The sequence below is a fragment of the Paroedura picta genome, chromosome 8 (genome assembly GCF_049243985.1).
Source record: "Paroedura picta isolate Pp20150507F chromosome 8, Ppicta_v3.0, whole genome shotgun sequence".
NCBI classification, from domain to species: domain Eukaryota; kingdom Metazoa; phylum Chordata; class Lepidosauria; order Squamata; family Gekkonidae; genus Paroedura; species Paroedura picta.
In genome coordinates this window covers 96,704,949-96,725,390 of record NC_135376.1, presented here as the reverse complement: position 1 = coordinate 96,725,390, position 20,442 = coordinate 96,704,949, and the positions used below count along the sequence as shown (strand labels likewise).

The window sequence follows — 20,442 nt, the reverse complement described above, 5'->3', positions numbered from 1 at the left end:
GCCACAAGAGGCTCTTTATAAAAATAATGCAGTGATAATGGCAAGCAAGGACGATAGAATAATATGGAGAACATTAGATTAACACATACTGGTAGCCCAGTGGGTGGAGCCTGCCCTAGTGGAGAGGCTCAGGGTGGCCCATGGGCAATAGTGGGTCAGGTTGATCTCGACCCAGTGCCTAGCAGAGGAGCTCCCTTTTGCAGGCCCTGCGGAACTGTTTGAGTTTCATCAGGGCCCTGACCTCCGCTGGGAGCTCGATCCACCAGGTGGGGGCCAGAATGGAGAAAGCCCTGGCCCTGGTTGAGGTCAAGCAGGCTTCCCTGGGGCCAGGGATCACCAGGAAGTTGGAGGTGGTGGAGCTTAAGGGGTGTAAACAATCACTCAGGTACACTGGGCCCAGACCACGTATGGCCCTAAAGGTGGAAACCAAAACCTTAAGTCACTTGGACTCTTTTCTTGGGGGGTGGGGAAGCTCTTATCCTCTTGCTCCCACCCAGCAGCTTCAATTTAAATAAGATTGTAATGGTGACCCCTTGGTAGAGGTGTTGGAGGTAACATCCAGGGAGGACACATAAAGCCATCTTTGGTCTTTCGGAGGTACTTCAGACGGTGGGATTGAGGAAAGGGTATCGAGGGTATTTTGGTCACTAGCCTGAGAAAAACCTCCCAATAACATTGTAGACACCAGCTTCTTTCCTGCACTTTGAATAAATTTATTTGAAGCATTTGATAGCTGATTTTCTTCTTTATGGTGTTCAAGGCAGCCAGATTTCAGAATCACAATTTAGAACTTCTTTAATCAAATGCAGTTCTCAATAAACCATCTCAACCTGCTATCTCCAGATTGAACGTGAGCGGCCAGGGACACTTCCCTGTGGATACGGTTCCAAAATTGTGGGGCCTCCACTGAAAAGGCCTGTTTTGTCTGCCCGCCAGATGAGTTTCTGGGACTGATGAGACAGTCAGGAGGGCCTCTCCCTGCGATTGTAACTCCTGGGCCTGGGCAGGAACACATGGAGAAGATGGTCCCCAAAGCATGCTTCTCTCCCCCCCACTTCCTTCAAGCAAATCTTGAATACTCTTCCACTGGGGCTGCATTGATTCCTTCCTTCGTAGATTGACTGAAATTGCTCCTCGACACGGGAGTAGAGCCAGTTTGGTGTCATGGTTAAGGGCAGCAGCCTCTAATCTGGAGAACTGGGTTTGATTCCCCACTCCTCCTTCTCCACATGCAGCCAGCTGCGTGACTTCAGCCAGTCACAGTTCTCTAAGAGCTCTTTCAGCCCCACCTATCTCAAAGGGAAGAAGAAGGGTAGGTGATTGTAAGCCGCTTGGAGACACCTTTGGGTGGGAAAAAGAAGGGTACAAAAACAGCTCTTTTTCTTCTTTCTTAATATAAAAATTACTTAGAGAAGGGGTGTCCAAACTGTGTCCATGGACTACAATTCCCATGAGCCCTGCCAGCCGCATCATATGTATGCATACGTATAAATACAGAATGAATAAGCCAATAAGAAAAGAGGAAAACATATGAAAGGAACTATTAACTTAGAGGAAATTTCAAAAACTAAGAGCCTGGGGTTCTTCTATGAAGGATTATTATTGTTGTTGTTGTTGTTGTTAGTAGTAGTAGTAGTAGTACATTTCCCCACCACTCCTGGGCCGGTTCGTGGCGGATTACATGGCGGGTTACGTGCTCATTACATGCTCATTAGAATGCCTCTGCAGAGAGTATGGGAAACAAGCAGGAAGGACTAGAAGTCCTAATAAAGGGAAAGCACTATGATCTAATAGGCATTACAGAAACCCGGTGGGGTAATGCTCATAACTGGATTGAGGAGATCAATTTATTTAAAAGTGGCAGACAAATAAAGAAGGGAGAGGAGTAGCACTATATGTTAAGAATATATATACTTGTGACAAAAAAGTTCCTGACAGCGGTTCCTCAGTGGAACAGGCTTCCTTGGGAGGTGGTGAGTTCTTCTTTGGAAGTTGTTAAGTAGAGGCTAGATGGTCGTCTCATTGAAATGTTGATTTTATGAACTTAGGCAGCTTGTGAGTGGGTGGGTAGGGAGGGAAGTGCCAGTGCTTGTCTCTGGTGGCCCTTCCTGGCACACCCAGGGAATTGCTGATTGTTGCTCTGGGTAGGTGAATTTTCTCCTGGCCAGGCTGGATTTTGGAGTTTTTGGGTAGAAAAACAGAGCCTAAACCTAGACAGAACCTAAACAGTCCCAAAGGGCCTGCAAAAGGGAGCTTCTCCGCCAGGCATTTGGTTGAGGTCGACCGAAACCATTGCATCCAATTGGCCCCCAAACTCCCCCCTACGACTGACACTAATCGGCCTTACCCACTGGGTCCCAGTAAGAGTTGCGCTGAGGCCCTTGCAATTTCTATTTTATAATGTTATTGTTATGATCATGTTAAGTTATTATTGTTATAATGTTATTGTTATCAACTGTTACTATATGTTATCTGTATCTTGTCCTGTTTCCTGTCAATCGCCCTAAGCCTTCGGGGAGGGCAGTATATAAATATATAATAAATAAAAATGAATAAATAAAAAGAAGGATCACTTGAGCATGAAATTGGGGTCACTGTGGTAGGGCAGGTAGTTGTGAATTCCTGCATTGTGCATGGGGTTGGACTAGATGACCCCGGAGGTCCCAACTCTATGATTCTATGAAAACAGTGAAGGAAAAGAAGCAATTTGTGAGGCTTCCAGTCTGCTACAAAGAAGTTAAATGCACCAACTAAGGAACTCTGTACATTGTTCATTTCCACCATGTCTGATGCCCAGTTTCCCTCTGCATAATTAGTTCATTTTGCAATTTTTGCTAATTCCATCACTTTGTGCTGCTTCCACTTCCTTTCCCATACTATGCTTGCCACAATTGACAGATACCTAAAAGGAACTCCATCTGGCCCATCTGAATTGATATCTAAGATACACAGTAAATAATTTTCTGGTTTGAATCAAATCTTTTTTCCTATAATTTTTGAGATTTCCTCATGAATATTTTTCCAAATTTTTGTAGCTTTATCACACAACCCCCACGGATGGTAAAAGGTAGCCCTCTCTCTGCTGCGGTTCCAGCAGCTTCCATGGGTTGTTACAATTCTCACAATTGTTCTTTTGCATATAAAATTTAAAAATTCAAAGAAAGAGAGAGAATTAGGGCAGTATTCTGGCTATGTCAGAAAGATAGCAAGTTTTGAGCAGCCATATAAGTCTGACTGGGCTTTGCAGAATGTGGGAGCCTTTGCTGCCACCAGAACTACTATCTGACTTCCACCAAGTCAGCAGTGGCTTCTTGACAGCGAACATGGGCCAGACCTGACTGATAATGGCTATTATTTTGAAACCTATTTCATGTGGTGAAGTATCTGATATTAAAGGAGTTCTTATTGCCTGGGATTTAGGTTCATTCTCCAGTAGAAAAGTACATGTTGCCCTGTTTATCTGCCCATGTTCTTTTGACGTAGCATATGATATATGAAGTGAAATTTCCTAGCAATACATCACCCCAGATTGCCTTAGTATTTTATGTTCATAAATAAATTCCAGAATATATGGGTACCTTTTCTGGAACTCAGAGGTTGTAAGATAAGTAGGGTCAGCAGTGGCCCATATTTGGATGGGAGACCGCCAAGGAAGCGCAGGGCTCCTGTGCGGACGCAAGCCATGGCCTCATCGCTTGCCTTGATGGGTGGCCATAAGTTGGCTGAGGCTGGGTGGTGCATCCGACCTTCGTGAACACCCAAACAACAGAAGACGGCTGTCACTGGTGTTCTTTCTTTTAATCTGCTGCTCATTGTCTCTTCCTCCTTGGGCTTTCTTGCTCTGAGCAGGTTGAAGTAGGCAGGTTGGAGATTTTCTTCAGGAGGCTGTTGTTTCATTTACTTTTTAAGAACAAGGAAACAGAACAAAAAACAGAGTAAAGGTCTTAACAGAAGAGCCAAATTGAGGGTTGCCAGATACACCCTGTCTGGTAGGGAGGGTCAGGTTGACACTTCCTGGTTTGGGAATTCTTGAACATCTGGGGATGGAGCCTGGGGAAAACGGGGACCTCAATGGGGGACAGTGCCACAAAATCCACCCTCCAAAGCAGCCGTTTTCTCCCGGGGGACTGATCTCTGCTGCCTGGAGATGAGCTGTAATTCCAGGGGATCCCCAGGTCCTGCCTGGAGGCTGGCATCCCTCGCCCAAGTGTGAAAGTGATTTTTGATATAAAAGATAGCATGCCTTCATTAAGAATGTTGTGGCAAGATATTATGAGCCACATCATGAAAATCAAGCAACCACACAATCTTCGTGGGATCTTAGTGGGTTGTCGTACCGATATAGTTCTATAAATCCTACCTGCCCAATGTCCTGGGAGCAAGATGACGAGCTCTGCCAGAACGGATATTTTTGGCATTTTAGATGGGTCCAGAAGGACAAACGGTCACCTCACAGCATCTTACCAGATGGAAACCTTGTGCTTGACGTTGTTAGGCTAGATGTCAGCTTATTCTCCCTCCTCTTCTTCAGCTGAGGTGCCTCAAATGATTAATATATCTCTGTGTTAGTGTTACTTACGTTCCGAAGGGGAATTAGGGCAGGCAGTTGGGAGGCAGCTTCGCCCTTTCTTTCTTTCTTTCTTTCTTTTTTTTAAAGGCTAACGTTTTCTGTTTCTGTGAGCTTTTGGCAGTTTGAATAACCTGTGCTGAGAACCATAACCCAAATGAGCCTCTTTTCTCCTCCTGCAAGCATTATTGGCAAATTAAGGTCAATAAGCGCTGGGCCAGGCAAATGATGGGGTTGTGGAATTGAATCCCAAGATCCGATAATGCCCCATAAAATGTATTCTGACTTCTGGAGTGAGGCAGTGGGAATGTTTTGCTCCTCTGTGCGTGCTTTGTAGGGTTCAAGCAACACAGAGACCTTTTCCACACCAGGAATCCAGCCGGGCAAAGCACTCTTCTGGCCACAGAGCTCATTTCTGCTTCTGGGTGATGTCAGGGCTGATCCAGGGCAAGGGAACACAGATTCCTGGGGCTGAAAAGGTCAGAGAGGATACCCAGTATAAATAGTCAAAACGAATCCAGAAATTGTGTGTGGAATAGGCTGTAAAGTACACTGAAAATGATCTGAAAAATGGATTGAGGTAAATCTCCTCATGCACAATTTCAGTGCTCCGGCAGACGGAGCCTCTCTCATGACCACACCTGAGCTACAAAGTCTTCCTTGGTCACCAGCATGGAGCACTGTGTAGTCTGCATAGGGTCACTCAAGGAGCTCTCTCTGCTGGAGTCCTGCCATTGCAAATGCTGTAGAACAGGGGTAGTCAACCTGTGGTCCTCCAGATGTGCATGGATTACAATTCCCATGAGCAAATGCTGGCAGGGGCTCCAGGGAATTGTAGTCCATGAACATCTGGAGGACCACAGGTTGACTACCCCTGCTGTAGAAGACTTAGGGCTAGAGGGATATGTGTATGTATCTGATGAGGTGGAATGAAGCAAGGCCATGACCCGTGTACTTGTCGTACTGTACAATGAGGAGTTAAAGTCAACGATTGACAAACCGGAGGTGAGGGAGAAGATTATTTGGAGGATTTCATTTCAGTCACTTCTTGAGATAACTTTTTAGTATATTTATTGTACAAAGTATTTTAATTCCACATACAGTTTTTGTATTTTGTATTTAATTTTACCGACTCGGGGCTGGGAAATACTGAGAGATTTTATTTGGGGGGGGGAGCATGCAGAAGGTGGGGGTTGGGGAGGGGTCAGTGCCATATTGTCCATCATCCAGAGTGGCCATTTTCTCTAGGTGAACTGATCTCTGCCTCCTGGGGATCCCTTGTAATCTCAGGAGCTCTCCAGCTGTCCCCTGGAAACTGGCACCCCGGCTGTTTAGTGTAATACAGAACATCAAACAACGTTTGCATAAAGAGCGAGGTAGACCCTCGATCTTGCTGGAGTGTTCTCAGACAGTACCCTGCCGCTGTACCCACAAGCGTGCGGCGTCCTGTGAAAGTGCCGGCCCTGGGGGCAGCGACCCATTCTTAAAACGACCCCAGAAGCCATGTAGAATAGAAGCTTCTTTAGTGTTTAACATGAAAACTGTTAAGTGTCTCTTGATCCCCAAGTGGAAACGGGGCTTTCTGCGTGGAGATCACGGAAGCTGCACTTCATTACGATTCCCATCAGCAGAGAAATCTTCTGTCAAGGCAAAGATATTTACATTTAGAATACACAAGGGGGGATGCAAGTATCTGTGTTCCCTTTCAAAGAGGGGTGGGAAATACAGTGTCATTCTTAATTACGTCTTATAATGGACCTAAATCTTAATGAGATTTTTTTATTATAACATTTGCACTATAAATATAATATTTTCAATTCTGGTGGCAATTCTGGTCCAGGAGGCTCTCTCCTACAGGGATCTCCTGGCGCCATTGATTGCCAGAGTGGAGTGTGTCGGAGTGGAGGGAGGGGTCAGTGGAGAGCTTGGCTCTCTGAGTGCTTTATCTTCCATGCCATGCTCCCCCAGATAGCTTGTTGAGCCTTCTGGAGGCGGTGGCGGCCTGAGCTTTGCAATACCCCAGGCTTGCAACCCTGGGGGACTTCAGTGTCCACCTGGTGTCAACCATGGCAGCACTGGGGTTCTTGCAGTTTGTTATGGCCCCACCCATCAGGCTGGCCACACGCTCGATTGGATCTCTGGTGCTGGGATAGAGGTGGATCAGATGAGAGAGGAAGAGGGAAGTGAGAGGAAGAGCAAGGGAGATGGCTAGATTGAAATCTCACGACAAAGTGGCAAGAACATCCTATCGCTCACTTATGAGGGCATATGAGAGGGCGGTGAGGGCTGCGAAACTAGAGTTTTATGCCACCTCTATTGCATCCATCAGCTCTCACCTGGCTTAGTTATTTGGGGTAGTTTGATCTTTGTCTGCCCTTGAGGAGGGGCGCCAAACAGTAGTCAGTTGGCTCTTGGTTGTGAGGCATTAGCCAGCTTTTTTGCGGAGAAAGCCTTGTTGCTCCTCTGGGACCTTCCCACCACCTTTAATACAGAAAAGGGCACATTGGCTGCTGCTGGGGATACGTTTGATGGCTTCAGACAACTCTCTGAAACCAAAGTGGACAAGCTACTAGGGTGAGAGAGGGCGACCATTTTCCTCCTCCGTCATGGTTACTCAAAACGGGTGACCAGCGGATAGGAGGCCCTCTGGGAGAGATTGTCAACCTCTCTCAGTCTACAGGGGGCTTCCCGGAAGTGCTGAAGGAGGCGGTGGTCTGACCTTTATTGCAGGGCCCTTCCACCAGGTCAACTTCCACCAGGTTTCGCATGTTGCATTTCTGGGAAACGTGGTTGAAGGGGCTGCCGTGGACCAGCTCCTGGCATACTTGGATGAAACTTCATTGCCTGTTCAATACCAGTCAGGCTGCCATCCTGGATGTGGGCTGGAAACTTGGTCACCTTGGTGGATGAGTTCTGCCGCCAGCTGGATTGGGGAGGCTTAGCCATACTCATATTGCTAGATCTGCCAGCTGTGTTTGACGTGGTGGATGAGTTATTGGCCCACTGCCTTGCTGGGGCTGGGATTCGGGGCACAGCCCTTCAATTACTGTGTTCCTTTCTCTGGAACTGGACACAGAGGGTGGCATTGGGGGAGACTTGCGGGATCCCACAGGGGGCCATACTCTATGCTATTTAATATCTTTATGCACCCTCTGGGGCAGCTACATTTTTTGCAGGGTGAAAACTAGTTCCAAGTTAGGGTTGCCAGCTCAGGGTTGGGAAATTCCTGGAGATTTGGAAGATAGATTCTTGGGAAGAGGAAGCTGGGGAGGGGGGAGGGGGAGGCACCTCAACTTCCCATTCCGAAGCAACCAGGGGAACTTGCCACTATAGCTAGGGGATTGGTTTGTAATTCTGGGAGATTCCCAGTCACCACCTGGAGGTTAGCAACCCTATTTCAAATGTTGCAGGTAAATCTTAAGTTTTCATCCCAGTGTTGTATTCCAGCAAAGTTATATTAAGTTACATGCGGAGCAGACATTTTTTTCTGAAGTCTTAAAGGTGCCAGGATGTTAATGTGTAATTCCTTCTTGGTGCTAGCATCAAAAGCATGCCTGTTGGTACATTTCTGAAACAGAAGCTTTTAAAAAGTGACAGGTCAATATGATTCATATATTCTTATTGATTTCGGAGGCAGAAGAATTGCTGTTTTTTATATCATAGGTTAGAAGGAGGCACCATTCTTCCTCCCTCAAAACACTAAAAGGTGCCCTTAGCGGGTTACCCAAAGAGAAGCAATGACTAAAGGGATGGTTGGACAAAGTCTGAGTCCAGTGGCATCTTTAAGACCAACAAAATTTTATTCCACGTGCAAGGTTTCATGTGCAAGCACCTTCTTCAGGTGCAATGAAGCAGATCCTGTGACACCATTGCAGATTGTGGGGGGTTGGGGTGCCAGAAGGACATATGTAACCGGGTGATTCAGGCTGAGATTGGATTGAGGCAGTTGATAAGATCTGTGAATGGCAATACATTAGCAGACCAATATAAGAGCTTGAGTCCAGTGAAACTGCCAAGACCAATTGAGTTCAGTTCTGGGGACAAGTGAGAACAGAGAGACTTGTCATGTGGAGAAACAAACTCCTTCAGCCACAATGAAATAGATTTCCTGAAACATAACGTAAGGAAGGGGATTCAACAGGGTAGTCATGTTGGCCTGAAGTAGCCCAATAAAATCAGAGCCTAGTAGCACCTTTAAGACCAACAAAGATTTATTCAGGGCGTGAGCTTTCGAGTGCAAGGTCTGACGAAGAGTGCTTGCACTGGAAAGCTCACGCCTTGAATAAATCTTCATTGTTCTTAAAGGTGCTACTGGACTCTGGTTTTAGTATGGAAGGGGAGTTAGTCGCCAGGAAGGGCTAATTAGAGTCAAGATGCATAAGTGACTGAGCAATAAATACAACTAAGATTAGAATTAGATGGAGCAAGAACTGCTGCTCATTAATGCTTGTATTTGTATGCTAATTTATTGCCATTCACAGATGTTATCAACAGCCTTAATCCAATTTCACCCTTAATTGCCCACTTACTTATGCATTTTGACTCTAACTACCCCTTCCTGGCAACTAAGGGCCTCTCTTCCTATATGTAATGGTTGAGGAAATTCTGTTCTGCTATATCTAAAGAAGTTTGCTTGCATGAAGCATATACCTTGAATAAAACTTTGTTGCTCTTCAGGGTGCTGCTGGGCTCAAACTTCAGAACAGGGCGGGTACCCACCTGCATCTAAAGCAACCTTTCTCAACTTTTTTACCACTGAGAAACCCCTGAAACATTCTCCAGGCTTTGAGAATCCCCAGAAGTGACCAAATCATGCAGAATATGGCTGGGAAGTGGACACGCCCACCTAGGGCCCCTCCCCTTGTGACCCCCTCCATCCCATTGGACAGCTGAATGACACCAAGGGGAGGGCCCCCAAAGTGGGAGATCCCCTGGCCGAAGTATGGGAATCCTACACCACACTGACTCTCATGCCACTACGCATATCATCTCTGTCGGAGCATGATGACAGTAAGTGAATGGCATGAAACAAAAATATCTGCCATAAATCAACCAGTACAACTTGGAGTGGCCCCTCTTATCAGTAGATTCCAGGAGAGCAAAATGGTGCAGTAGTTAGAGAAATGCACAACTTTCCATTGAATTAGCCTTTTGTAATGTAGCTAAATTATCCAGAGACCACTCATGTGCATCTTTCTGATAACACAGGTGTTTAAATGATAATAGCAATTGGAATTGGAATAGGAGTTGAAACAATAAAGCCATTAGGCTGTTACAACATGAAATTAAACCGTTGCTGCTGCTGTACAATATTATGAGCCTTCTAACCTCCACAGATAACGCACGGGTGTGTGTCTGTGAATGAAAACAGTGTCACACCCACTGAACAGAAGTTTGCGGAAGGGCTGCAGCCTACTTTGAGTGTTTGGTTGATATAACTCTGGCAAAATTGAAGTAATGTAATGCCTCGCAGACTACTAAATATAGTGAATGTTCTGCAGAGTTATAGTGGAGAATTTTTTAACCCCCTTCTGGCATTTTGAGCTTTTGGCATTCTCTCAGAACTTTCAAATCTTTCAAACTGAGCTTTTGAATCTTGAAAAAGGCCTTTGGTCAATCCTGCAGTTTCCTGAATACCTGTATTTTTTTTCCTTTCCCAGCTTAGGGCCAGTTAAGACGACCAGTTCTCAGCACGGGACCTGAAGTTTCAGGGAGTAAACATAATACTAAGTTTATTCTTATAGCTTGCATTCCCGGTTGGCTCACGGCAGGTAACAACAGGAATTCATACAATTTACAGTTAACATTGATAAATGCCTGATAACAGTTTTCAATGTTTTAATTCGACTAATTAAATTACATTCAGAAACCGCCTTGTAGAGGGAACCCGATTTTCTTGGAACATTTGGCAATTTTTTTGTTTTCCTCTTGTGTAGGTAGGGAGGCCAGAGAAACCTTCTTTTCCAGGCCGCTAAGGGAAAGAGTAAAATGTTGCCCCCCAAACAGCAGGCACCACGTCTCGCGCTATCGTGGCTGTCCCCCCACCCCTTTAAAAGTTGCAGAGCCACTGTTGGTGTGGGGTCCGTGGCAGAGCTGCAAAGTGCGGCTCTGAACATTTCAGGGCAGTAGGCGCAATTGTGTCTAACGGTGTCTGCAGGGGGTGGAGCCACAGATGCCACCGCTGCACATTTTGATTGGGGAGAGGGGCTTGCCCTTGCTTTCTGGAACCACGAAGCTGAACATTGGTTCTTGCTCGATCTGGCTGGGCTCTTCTTAGATAGTGCTGCACAATTTAGGTTGAGTAGCTGGGCTTTCCAAGTTATGGAAAGCAAATGCAGGAAGCAGGATTAGAATACAAGCTCTGGGTTGGGAAAGGGTGGAGGGTGGAGGGTGGAGCCTGGGAGGGACCTCAGCAGCCTATAATGCCTGTAATGCCATAGAGGCCACCCTCCAAAGCAGCCATTAACTGAGCTCTCATCTGGAAATGAGTTGCAATGCCAGCAGATCTCCAGGACCGACCTGGAGGTTGGTAACCTTAATTAGAACTGGTGTCTCTGCAAAGGCATAACAAGAGGTAGGGTAGGAAGACTTGGGCTCTGCTGTGCCTGCGTTATCTGGGGCGAATAGATTTGGCAAACAAACAAGGCAGCACTTATGCGTTCAGTTTGTTTTGCACAGGAACAAGGATGATGCTTGGATTTCCACTTCAGGCACTCAGATGTTCCAATCAGGTTCCAAGTATGAACTTGCGAAACATCGCATTATGTGAGCGTTTGTCTTTGAAAAAGCTGTTGCAGTGTTGAATCTGGTCGTTATTAAAAGCAAAACATGACCAATGCACAATGCAGGAATGTGGCAAATATGGAATTTGCTTCATTTTTCAGCTCTGCCACAAAACTCTGTAATATAATTGCTGGAATTTTTGGGAGGAGGTAACACTCCGCAGGTACATACGAATGCAGAGCACCTTCTCTGTTGTTCCACTGCTCCTGAGGTCAGTGTTACCATGCTAGGGCTGAGAGTCTCTTTATAGCTGATAGCAGCTTTATAAGTGTAACGCCTAAAAAGTAAAAAATAACTATTTCAAAAAGATGTGCCTTCTGCAGGTGTGTTCAGCAGGGAACCACTGCCTTAATGCTGATAGTTAACTGACAGTAAACTCACCTATGAGCTGAATAAAGCACAAAAAAAAGAAAAGAAAAAAGGCAGATGAGTTCATTATTGCTGATTTTTATTATTGATTTCCCTCCTTCAACACTCTGCTAGGGAGGCCAGCTTCCAGGTTGGAACGAAGCCCAAAAACCAGGGGTAGTCAAACTGCGGCCCTCCAGATGTCCATGGACTACAATTCCCAGAAGCCCCTGCCAGCATTTGCTGGCAGGGGCTTCTGGGAATTGTAGTCCATGGACATCTGGAGGGCCGCAGTTTGACTACCCCTGCCAAAAACTGTTTGAGGCTAGAAATATCTTCAAAAGGTTTAATAAACTTTTAAACCAAAGGAACAGTCTGCTGATTTTTCATGAACAAATCTGCTTTCATACTTGCAATAATGAAATTTGGAGAACACTCTCCTAAAGAAAAAAATATATTGCAAAAAGAGTGCAGATGGTCTCAAAGATGATTGGAGAGTCTGGAAGTAACTTCTACTGATGTTGATTTTTGAACTTGAAGTCTTCATCAGGATTTTTGTATTTTATCACGTCTGTGCTTCCACAGACAATCCTGCTTCTTTGGAGCATATGAGAGTGTTCCTTCAGTAAGGAAGTTTATTAAATGTTTTGAAGATATTTCTAGCCTCAGACTTTTTTTGGCTTCGCTCTACCTCCACCATTTGGCCATTTCTTGGGTGCCAGCCTCCTGTTTGGGCTAGGAGATCTCCCATACACCAACTATCTGTTCCTCTGGAGACAAGGGCTGGAATGGCTTTCAAAACTAACCAATCATTTAGATTTTAGACCACTAACAGAGTAGCCTGGTGTCATCAGACTACGCAGCCATGGCCATGGGTTGTACGCTCTGGTGCTGTTTGGCCGCTTCGGCAGTCACTGAAGCCTGAGGCTGCACGAACCACATGAACCGCACCGGAACGTGCAACCCTAGTGGTCAGTGCTCGGATGGGAGACCCCCCCCCCAAAAAAAGGCCTGAGGTTGCCATGCAGAGGAAGATGATGGCAAACTACCTTTGTTGGTCACTGAGTGGGTCACAGGGGGTCAGCGCCCCTTTCTTAATTAATTAATAATGATAATGATTAGCCCTTGACTTTATATTCATTCACTGGTTTTTATTTAGAATCCTAGATGTTATGAAAGTGTTTCTTAAGGGAAATAGAAAAAAAATCAGTCTTTATTACATTTCATCGATGTGGTGTCAGCCTTGATTTGGAGTCTAACCCGTGTATGGAAAATATGATTGCGCCACTTTTAAAAACTGTAAATGAAGTGAACTTCATTAAGACATGGAAGATGGTGAGTTTTCATGGCCTGATTCTTGACACTTGATTGCTTTAGAGTTGATTCCTGTTATGCAATAAAATAGTGTTGGGTAACTGGGGAGGGGGGGGGAGTGGCTGCTTTGAAGGTTGGTGTCTATGGCATTATTCCCCCCCACACACACACACACAAGTTCCCAAATCCCAGGATCGTGCTTTCAGGATTCCATTTGGGATGTAGATTAATTTCTTCCCACACAGTCCTAAAGTTCTCATGAGGACAGCCCTGTCTACATTGAACAGATGTCAGAAAAAACAGGTTTGCACTGCAAAAAGGATTGTTCTTAGAATCTGATTCTGAAACATAATTTGAAACAAACTTTGAAAAATAATTTCAATCTGGCATTGGAAAAAACAACAGAAAAACTCCTCAGTAGTTAGCTAAATAAGGGTGTGTTCTATTCAGTTTATCAATATTCAGTTTATCAATTTTTCAGGGACAGTTGTTCAAAACTTGTCATTTGTTTGGCTTAAGACTGCCCCCTCTTAAGAACAGGCAAATGAGACAGATGAAAAAGTCTGAAAATTTGTTACCTGGGGTACGTTAACTTATTGTTTTTAAACAGTTAGTGTATAAGACGCCTTGAACCGCGAGGAAAGGTGGGGTGGAAACGTTTTAATGAATAAACAAAACAAATAACTAAAAATGTCAGTTTAATACAAAATGTATTAATAGACTATGTGTGTGCTATCTGTTAAAGCCAAAAAAGGGAGGATGCATTCCTTCTCTGCTTCCTTTTGAAGGGTGCTTCAAACGTCAGAAATACAATCTCCGAGTTGAAGAATCAGACCAGGGCCCTAATTATGGGGAAATGTGGGTGCCCCATTCTCCCTTTTCAAGAGCAAACCGCACTGTAACTGGTACTACAGGAAAACCTGATAATATTACCCCGTGTTCTGCGGAGCTGTTTGGCAGAAGTCTCCCTTCTTTCCCTCTAAAACTCATCTAAATGGAAAACACATTGTCTTCATTATACTCCCGGTGTTGAATGAACAGGGTTGCCATAGCAACAGTCATCTGAGGCCTTGCTGATTTCAGGCCAGTGAATGGGATAGACAAACAACACACACACACACACACACACACGTACCTTGAAAAACCCAAAAGGAAGGCAATCGCTATTCATTCAAAGCAGGGTGAAGCTTAGCTGGCGTCTTTTGACCAAGAGAGGTGCAGAGGAGGATGGGGCAGACACGGCCATAGCATAACAGAAACGGTGACAGTCTTTAAGAAGTTTCGGGACGAGGGGCAGAGTACCAAGGATCCCTCTTTTGGGGAGGGAAGTCACATCTGAAGAGCACGGAAACAGATTGCGAATATTTGTCTGCATAAGACTTTCCCATTCCATTATGATCTGAACTTGAGCAATTTCAAAGTATTGCAGAACATTTTAAATGTACGAAGGTGCCGTTGTTCGCTGGCACATAGGAATGCCGACTGGAGAACTGTTTGACAGTCACCCCCTCCCTCTCCTTCCCTCCCCCGAAAAGAGTATGTTGGGAAGGGGGAGGGGATGAGCCGGGGGCATGGTTCTGCCCTACTTTCCCAACTGAAGCTATTTTCCTTCCTGTGTTCCATTTAATTGTGATTAAAGGCTCTTTTGCACATCCCGACTCCATTTTAGTGACCATTTGCAAGTGGATTTTACCATTTCACATCGTGAAATTCACTTGCAGAGTGCATTGAAAGTGGATTGAGAGTGCGTTATTTAGTTTGTGTGGAAGTGAATGCTGGAGGTTTGCCTGGTCTGCCTGCCTGGTTGGTTCAAATGCAGACCCCCCCCTCCCCCCCTCCAATAAGCAGATCATCCACCTCTGGGTTTTGATGGTAGACACATATGCAAATCAAATACAGATTTTTAGCTGCATAGAAATGTACATGTGGAATGGTTTCCAGCTATTTATGTGGCTTCTGCAGTGCGGTGTATAAGTCCCACAATCAGTGGAAACAAATTGTTTACATTGCCTATTTTTTTCTTTATCTGTAGGGTTGCCAGGCTGAACCTGATAATCAGTGGGAGTGTGGGGGGGGGAGTGGAAGGGTGACTCTGGTGACATCACTGATGACAAAATATTACTTCTGGGTACAACCAGGAAATGACAAAGGGGTCATTTAGGACTCCTATCCATTGTCACTTCCCAGTTGTATCCAGAAGTGTAACAAAACCAAAGAGTTTCCATGGATTCCTAGAGCTACCCATTATCACTTCCTGGTAGTATCCAGAAGTGACATGCAGTAATACTTTTTCCTACCACTGCATTAGAGAAGATTAGTGGGAGTTCTCCTGTGGTGGCAACCCTGTGGCATGCTAATGTCCACGTAACTTTTTAGTGGAAAAGCTGGAGGACATCCTTTTCTGTTGTTACAGATCTGCTTCGCATTTTTTGCTCAAAAGATGACAGGTTATCTTAGGGACATCAGGACTTGCATCCTCCCATCAACCAGAGGAAGAAAGTAATGTGTGAAGTGGGCATTCCACACAGATGTCCTGTTTGGATGGTGTCCTTGGTTTTGTAGGGGAAGAAAAACTATTGTGTGAATCAGTGATCTGAACAGCTGGGTATCTCTGTAGAGTGGAGAGTCCGTAACATACATGTTGCTCAGAGCGCACCAGTCCTGTAAAGATAGTCACCTCCTAGCTAATGTCTGAAGGGACCATACTCCTAGTCCAACAAGGAGTGCTTCCTGCTTTTGCAGATCAGTGGGTATATTTTGAAACTTATTGACTCTTACAGAGACAGGCTCTGTGAAGCAACCAAGGTTTTCTCATTCTGGCACAAACCTAGTGGCATTCTTCACATCAGAGAAACCCAAGTTCAAATTCCTTCCTCACTTTGAAGTTTGCTGGATGACCTTGGGCTGGTCACTTTTTATCAGCCTTATCTACATCCTAATGGGGAAAACTTGATTGCTTCATAGAGCCATGGGGAGAGGAGGTACCATTGTCCTGTGGGGTGAGATGAAAATATAATCAGTAACTTAATTCATTCAGCCATGGTGCTCTATTAAATTAGGAAGCGTTTTGAAGATGTATCACTGAAGCTGAATTTCTATTGGAAAGGAAGATACAGGTGAATTTCTTGGTGGATCTGCAGTAGAAGATCAGGGTTCAAGTCCATATCACCTTAAAGACCAGCAAGACCTCCAGGGGATAAGCTTTTGGGAGTCAAAGTTCAAATATCTGACGAAGAGAGCTTTGATTTGAAACTGGTCTCTAAGGTGCTATTGAACTTGAATCCTGCTTTTCTGTTCATCTTAAATATACAGAAGCACCGTATGTATTTTAGAATTTCTTATGGAGGTTTCTGTGGCTAGTTTCATTATAAGGAAAGGTTGGAAGATACAGGCTCTGTTATACTTCTAGATGACAACCAAGCCCAGAAAGTCTGTGCTCTGGGTTTCCCTCCCCTGTATTGTGCCAGGTGCCCTGTCACCTGAAGACCAAGTCCAGCTGTGTTCATCTCAACATGTTTAAGAAACTCACACACCACCCATTATTACTCAGCGGTGGAATTTTGCAGTCTAAAACCACTGATGGAATTTTAATGCAGAGCAAATAAGCGTGTTGGATTGTATTTGTCTTGACATCCTGGCATTGGGGGCACACTGAGCCAAATACGGAGTCAGCAAGATTAAGGACACAATCCACGGGGAAATTGTGCCGCACAAGCCCGACTGCAATGACAGGGAGCAGCACAAGCGCTCTGTGCTTTGTGCTATTACTCCTTAAGAGCTTTGCAATACAAAATTAAACAGGCAGGCCATAAGCAGCAGCGTAATCTATTAAAATCCTTAAGTGTTCCAGCTAAAAGGAGCCCATTTTTTTTAAAAGATGCATATAAAACCATCATAATGGCATAATAAGTGCTTTAAAAATAATTAAAACGTTTCCCGAACCAGTTGATTTTACAGAATTAAAAGGAGCCTGAAAAATCTCCTTTCTCCTCTACTTGATTTTCCACCTCCAAGGATGCAGTTTAGAATAATGGTTTATGTGGCTGGAAAAGAGTGGAGGCTGATAAATAGGAGGACGCTCACTAGATTAATTCTGTTCATCGGGCCTGTATTACTACCGATCTTTTGAACAAGATCTCTGAGCCTGAGCCAGACCCTTGAGCCTGAGAAGGTAAGACAGGATATAAATGTTTTAAATAAATATTTTAATTAAATACCTTAAATAAGCAAATTAATTAAACAAGCATTTGACTTGAACAAATGAACACTTCCCCTGGTGTCCACCAAGTGCTTTTTAGAAAGCGGGTGGGGCCAACTGGGGCTTTGAACCAGCAGGGCTTCTGATTGGTTGTGCAGATTAACAGGCATCTTGTTAAATGTTAAGGCAGGGGTGGTCAAACTGTGGCCCCCTAGATGTCCATGGACCACAATTCCCATGAGCCCCTGCCAGCGAATGTGGCCCATGGACATCTGGAGGGCCACAGTTTGACCACGCCTGTGTTAAGAAGTTACTATTACAGCTATACAGCCTTACTCTATGGCAGGGGTAGTCAAACTGCGGCCCTCCAGATGTCCATGAACTACAATTCCCAGAAGCCCCTGCCAGCGAATGCTGGCAGGGGCCTCTGGGAATTGTAGTTCATGGACATCTGGAGGGCCGCAGTTTGACTACCCCTGCTCTACGGCATTTGGTGGATGGTTTCACTTTCATTTTTGCCTCCACCACCCTGTGTCAGAATTCTGTAGGTGCCCACAGGCTCAAAATGATTAGGGATCCCCAAAATAAGGTGTCTGTCTTCCATGTGGAAGTTTTGAAAAGAACTACGTAGTTCTTTTCTTGTTTTCTTGCAGGGTCCATAAATACAGCCACCAGATTTATTTTGGTGATGGTAAACATGACTTCTGAAGCCAGTAAAACAGTGGAGTAACTTCTCCCCCTACACACCGGAAACTCCAGTCTCCCTTATCCCGCCATGGAAGACCATGGGAAATTTTGATTGCTGGAGAGAGGGAGTGCATTTTCTGACTGCAGCTCCAGATGTCTCAGGATGGGGAAGGGAAGACAACAAGAAGAGGCAGAAGGATACCGTCATGGTAGAAAGTGCCCTCAAATCACACTTGTGGTGACCCCGTGGGGCTTTAAGCATGGTGTAGTGGTTGAGAAGGTGGAGCTGGAGAACAGGCTTTGATTCCTTATTCCTCCACCTGAAGCTTGCTAGGTGAGCTTGGTTCTCTCAGAGCTCTCAGGCCCACCTGCCTCACAAGGTGCCTGTTGAGGGGAGATGAAAAGAATTGTGATTGTAAGCTACTTTGAGGCTCTTTAGAGTAGACAAAGGTGGGGTATAAAAACCAACTCTAATGGGATATTCCTACAGGTGGCATGTGAAGACCTCCTGCTATTCCAGCAGCTCACTGGATGACAGAGATCAACTACCCTGGACCAAATGGCTGCTTTGGAGCATGGACTTTATGGTCTTATACCCCACTGAGGTCGTTGTCCTCCCCAAACCCTGCTCTCCCCAGGCTGTACCTCAAAATCTCCAGGAATTTCTCAACCTGGAACTGGCAACTCCAGTTCCCTGCCTAGCAGCATTTGAAGGGCTGTCCAGATTATAGGGGAAGGAGGCAGATGAGGGAGGAAGTTGCATTCTGCAGATGAAAATCTCCTTGCCCGTGGAAACTCTGTGTTGTATCTAAGCTCCAGAGTAGACTCTTATTTGTAGTAATAATTTCTTATGTTGCAATTGTGTGTTTGCCATGGTCTGTTGTGGGCATAACATAATCTGATATTGGCAAGGAACTGGGCAAGGAGTCCAGACAGTTCAAAAGCAGGCTGGCATCTCAGTCCTAAGTAGTTGGGCAGAGACAGACAGCTACTTTCAGGATGGAGCCTGTGGATCCTCTCTTATCTAAGGTGTCCACTCTTGACAAGAGGTTATCTAGAGAACTAAACCAGACCCCTGCATCCCACTCAAGAAAGTATCCAAACAATTCTTTTGACTTTAAGTAGCTCTTTTTAAAAAATGAGGTGGGTTGTGTGTGTGTGGGGGGGGGGGAGCGTGAGACTCTCCACTTGGTACCGCCAAGGTAAATCACTCAGTGTGATAATAGCAAACCACTTCTCCATGAGAGTCAGGGGGGCCGATACAAGGTGCCTTTGTGAGAAGGAGATCCAGCTCCTCTGTAATGATAGGCAAATTGTTATCTGGGGAGGCTCATCTGGAAGATGGAATCTGTCAGGTTTTAATTAGTTTGCCTACCATATTTCATACGGGCTGGATGTATCCGAGGTTGGGTGGGTGGGTGGGAATCATAATTAGTGGCCAGCCCCTGGTTCCATCTCTGCTCTCTAGCATAAACAGTGATCTAATACTTAGCGGCATTCTAATTAGTAGTAATTGGGGGTGGGGGCAGTCATTGTTGCTTACAGAGAGGAGTCCAGGTTTCGGCACAGGTCCTGTCTTACATTTAAGCGTTGGACCAAAGCCGCATCTTTTGAATGTGTCACGGCACTGGGATACGATGCTTCCTTGTAATCAGGAGCAAATAGGGGGAACGTGAGGGAACCCTTGGTAAATGCGAGCCCCTGATTCTGAAAGTAGTTTTTAGGATATTTTTTAAAGGGTAGAGTACAATCTAAGATTGGGTGAGCTGGTTATTTCTGCAAAGTGCTCGTGGAAGTTTCAGGGAAGAGCTATGACTCAGTGGTAGCAGCTCTGCTTGGCATGCAGAAGGTCCCCGGTTCAATCCCCCATTAAAGGGACGAGATGATATTGCCAGTCTAAGTAAACATGACTGCCTTTGATGAGCTAAGGATCTGATTAGGTATCAGGTAACTTCATGTGTGTTCATGGAATGTTCAGAAAGAGATTCGGAGTCCTGTGCTTGTGGAAGAGAACTAGCTTTTGTGTCTGCAAGCATTTTCAGCCCTTGCACATCTCTGGTTAAAGGATCTCATGTTGCAAAGCCTGAGACTTCAGAGAGCCACTGCTAGTCGGCTGAGATAGTATTGCGCTTCATTGTGTTTGCCGCGTGTGAATAACGCAGCTTCATAGATCCCCGGTGGCATTGTGTGCTTGCTGCTCGTATCTTGCCAGTGTCTTAGCAGAAGGCAGTTCACACACGCCGTAAGTAGGCAATGCTAGACACAGTTGACAGCAATGCCCATTTTTATCTTGACACAGCGGCACAAGCTTGTTTGGGGCCCCTCATGGCCACTGTATGCGCTGTCATGTTTCCCACTGAGAGGAGCATTTTTATTCTTCTTATTCCTGCATTAGCACAAGGATGACTGGCCCCACTCCACATCTGCACAGCCCCTGAGCAGTGAAATTGCTCCCCCCCACCCCCACCCCCATGCGCAGCCTCGGCATTCCAAATCCATATTCAGGGATTCTTCCAACGGCATATTTAGCATAGCATCCTGTGTG

The 20,442-nt window shown here is 45.3% G+C and overlaps 1 protein-coding gene across 8 annotated transcripts in view; it reads left to right on the top strand.

Moving 5' to 3' along the window:
* Window positions 1-20,442, top strand: part of ZMIZ1 (zinc finger MIZ-type containing 1) — a 410,316-nt gene that overhangs the window by 178,378 nt on the left and 211,496 nt on the right. The window contains exon 5 of one of the 8 annotated variants that reach the window (XM_077350893.1): window positions 10,228-10,338. The exons of the other annotated variants lie outside the window; for them this stretch is intronic. The gene's annotated coding sequence lies outside the window, so the exon portion shown is untranslated. The remainder of the gene's footprint in view (window positions 1-10,227; window positions 10,339-20,442) is intronic. 8 annotated transcript variants of the gene reach the window in all.